Below are 4319 nucleotides of genomic sequence, written 5' to 3'. Positions count from 1 at the left end.
TGAGATTTGACACAGCCACTTGTACACTCCTTTTGAGGTTAGTAAGAAGTGTTTGTTGATATTCTATTTTAATCTATAGAAGAACTTCTTTTCTTCTCTGAGCACCAAGGATCCCGCAAAGGCTCCTTAGAATAAGAATAAAGACAAAGGAGAAACAAAGAGCTGGACTCCGTTCTCAGACATCCTTTCGGTAGAAGAGCTCTGACTGTACTTTGGGCATTTTTTAAAATATAATTCTATATGAAGAGTTGCTTTACTAAAAATTTTTAAAGTTAAAAACTATTCTTCAAAGAATGATGGACAATAAAAATATAAATCTTTCTTGATACATGGGCTCTTTGCAAAGGTCTTTTTGGGGGGCATTTTTAAACAGATTTTATTTTTAAGAACAGTTTTAATTCATAACAAAATTGAGCAGAAAGAAGAGAAGGTTTCCATATAGCCCTGCTACTACACACGCAGTCTCCCCTATTATCAACATCTTCCGCTAGAGTGATGCATTTGTTATGACTAATGAACCTGCATTGACACATTATCATCACCCAAAGTACATCATTTACATTATGGTTCACTCTCGGTGTTGCACGTTGTATGTGCTCAGTCGCTGAGTCATGGCTGACTCTTTGTGATCCTGTGGACTGGGCTACAGGCTCCTCTGTCCATGGTATTTTTCCAGGGAAGAATACTGGAGTGGGTTGTCACTTGCTCCTCCAGGGATCTTCGAACCCATGTTATCTGAGTCTCCTGCACCGCAGGCAGACTCTTTACCACTGTGCCACTGGGGAAGCCCTGTATAGTCTATGAATATTTGACAAATGTATATTAAGGTTTGACAAATGTATATTAACATGTATCTTCCTTTGTAGTATCATACAGAATAGTTTTCCTGCCCTAAAAACTTTCTGTGTTTTGCCTATTTATTTCTCACTATAAAGAAGGCTGAGTGCCAAAGAATTGATGCCTTCAAATTGTGGTGCTGGAGAAGACTCTTGGACAGCAAGATCAAACTAGTCAATCCTAAAGGAAATCAACCCTGAATATTTATTGGAAGGATTGATGCTGAAGCTGGAGCTTCAGTACTTTGGCCACCTGATGCAAAGAGCCGACTTGTTGAACTAGATCTAAGCTGGGAAAGATTGAAGGCAAATGAAGAGGGTGACAGAAATCTTTATTAGCATCACTGACTCAATGGACATGAATCTGAGCAAACTCTGGTAGGTTGTGAAGGACAGGGAATGCTGGCATGCTGCAGTCCATGGGATCACAAAGAACTGGACATGACTTAGTGACTGAACAATAACAACACAAAAATAAATGAGCTACCAAGCCATGAATAGACATGAGAGAAATTTAAGTTCATAAAGGCCTTTTTTTGCAAACTTAGATGTTCATGACTGTTCATACACTGGCATCTGAACTTGCAAGGAGTGCGAGACACATGTAAGCCTGATAGAGACTCAGCAGCCAGCATCTTCAGAAACCTTACTTTTGCCTTACCCCAGCCCATGCATACACACACACACACACACACACACAAGATCATGCTATTTTAAAATGTGGCAGAACCTACTCAGAAGCATTAGCAGTATTCCTGTAGCTCTTCATAGCCTGCTAAGAGCTCTAGAAGGGTAAATATGAAGAAAGATGTCTAAAATTCCTTGTGCTGTTAATTAATCTGTCTTCTTCGTCAGTAAGTATAATAATACCACCTCAGAAGGTAGTTGTGATGATTAACTGAGATCGTGTAAAGCAGTGAGCCCCAACCTTTTTGGCACCAAGGACCAGTTCCGTGTAAGTGGAAGGCAGCTTTTCCACTGGCAGGGGGTGGAGGGGTGGGAGGGAAGGATGATTTCAGGATGATTCAAGTGCACTACATTTATTTCGCACATCATTCCTATTATTATCACATCAGGTCCACCTCATATCGTCAGGCGTTAGATCCCGGAGGCTGGGGACCCCTGGGGTAAATCACTGGCAGAGGACCCAGAGTGTGATGTGCTCAACAGAACGTGATGGTTCGACCTGAGTGTGACCTGCTTTCCTAGCAGTGACTACATGGGTTCATCTTACGTCCACGTGGTCCCCAGACCTAGTGATCCAGGTCCTCTTCAACATTAGAGCTTTACACTTGTCTTCCTTATATTCACTAGTGCCTGCCCAAAGTGGCACTTCTCCAGCACTGGTCCTACAATACCAGTATCTCTGCGAAGCTACATTTAACCTCAAACGGAAGCATCTCTCTTCTCCCTAAATCCTAAATCCTTACATGGTGCCCTCTGGAAATGCACCACGTTTGACAGATTCCGAAGTCAGCATTTCCTCTCATCTTTCATTGCCGTCCTCTTACCCCACTCTTGCCTTGTTCCTGCATCTTCTTTGCCTCCTATTCATCTGCACGTTGCACAGTAACCAGAGTGACTTTTCAAAAAGCGACACTGTCCCTCTGGCGTGGGAAGCCGAGTAAATAACGTGCTTCAGCTTATAACATTCTGCCATCATTTTGTGGGAAGCCTCACGATTTTATAGTGTTATTTCCCCCTTCATGCTTGGTCTCTTATTTCTCTCTCTGCTTCTAATAAGTTTGAAACATGTTTTTAATCATCATAAAATGGGAAATCTATACAAATATATATATATGCTTTCTTGGTGGCTCATCCGTAAAGGATCTGTGTGTCAGTGCAGGAGATGGGAGTTCTTTCCCTGGGTCTGGAAGATCCCCTGGAGAAGGAAACGGCAACCCACTCCAGTATTCTTGCCTGGAGAATCCCATGGACAGAGGAGCCTGGTGGGCTACAGTCCATGTGGTCTCAGAGAGTCAGACATGACTTAGTGACTAAACAACAACAAATGTACGGACACATATATGTGTGTGCTAAGTTGCTGCGGTTGTGTCCGACTCTGCAACCCTATGGACCATAGCCCACCAGGCTCTTCTGTCCATGGGATCCTCTAGGAAAGAATGCTGGAGTGGACTGCCATGCCCTCCTCCAGGGAGATATATATATATATATATATATATATATATATTTATCAACCTAACTTTTCATTCAGCACTATGTTTTTACTGTTGTATGGCATTTCGATACACACCCCTTCTCTTTCCTTCTGTATTCCTCTAGTGACAGAGTGATAGACACTGGTGCCCCCAGCTCTTCAGTACTGTAAGCAACACTGTCGTGAGCATCCTTGAGCTTCTTCCTTCACGGACAAATGCCATCATTCTTCTGGGATATATGCTCCAAGTGGTGCTGCAGGCCTGTGGAACATAACGGTTGGGTTACAATTTCAGTAAATACACTCCTTTTGGGAATAGCTACCACACTCAGTACCACTCTATACACATCCCTGACTCCCCACATCCTTGCAAACACTTGCTATTTTACTATTTTCCAATGTTTGCAATAGAGGTTTTTACTTTCACTTTTTCTCTTTTTACTGAGTTTGAGCATATCTTCACAGACTTCTTACCCATACAGATTTCTTTTTTTGTGTGAATGGCTAATTCATATCTTTTGCTCATTTTTGTATCAGATATCGGTGTTTTCCTTGAGGGAGTTTCCTGTGTGTTTCTACATGAGTCTCTTATTGGTTGTAGAAATTATAGCAAATTTTCCAGTGAATCATACATCTGATAACTTCTCTGAGGAATCCTTTGGGCACTTTTTGGAGGGGAGAGTGCCACATGGTTTGCGGGATCTTAGTTTCCTGACCGGGGATTGAACCCAGGCCCATGGCAGTGAAAGTGGCAAGTCCTAACCACTGGACCACCAAGGAACCCCAGAGGGTACATTTTTGAGTTGAAATTTCAGTTTGGTAGAGTCAAAAACATCCAATCTGCTTTTGGTTGTAATTTATAAGGCTGCTAAGGAATCTTTCTTCATGCCTAAGACACAAAAGTTTACTACATTTTTTCCCCCGTTAGATTTTTAAGGGACCATTGACACCTGCAAGTCACCTCTGTACATCAGGTGTATAAAATTAGCTTCTTTAACACTGTCTATTAAACCAGGAGTCAGCAATTTTTTGCAAAGTGCCAGGAAGTAAATATCTCGATTTTTGAGACAAAATGGTCCTCAACTCTAATGTGGTAGCACCAAAGCGGCCATAAATAATATATAAATAAAAGGGAGTAGCTGAGTTCCAATAAAAACATTTTTTGCAAAATCAGGCAGAAGGGCTAGATTTGTAGTATGGGCTATAATTTGCATGTTGACCCTAAATTAAACAATACTCTCTTTGCTCATTTGATTTGTGGTGTCACATGTATTTATAAGACAAGTTCCCAAACCCATCCAACTTTCATTCTCCTACTAGAAGCC

General features: G+C 41.6%; 1 non-coding gene across 1 annotated transcript; it reads right to left on the bottom strand.

Moving 5' to 3' along the window:
* Positions 1-3701: 3701 nt before the first annotated feature.
* TRNAE-UUC (transfer RNA glutamic acid (anticodon UUC)) lies at positions 3702-3774 on the bottom strand. The gene has a single exon. It is a non-coding gene; the product is annotated as a tRNA-Glu (tRNA).
* Between the last annotated feature and the right edge of the window lie 545 nt (positions 3775-4319).

This window comes from Dama dama, chromosome 19, assembly GCF_033118175.1.
Source record: "Dama dama isolate Ldn47 chromosome 19, ASM3311817v1, whole genome shotgun sequence".
Lineage (NCBI taxonomy): Eukaryota > Metazoa > Chordata > Mammalia > Artiodactyla > Cervidae > Dama > Dama dama.
The sequence above is the reverse complement of the archived record's forward strand: the minus strand, read 5'-3'. Positions and strand labels throughout refer to the sequence as shown.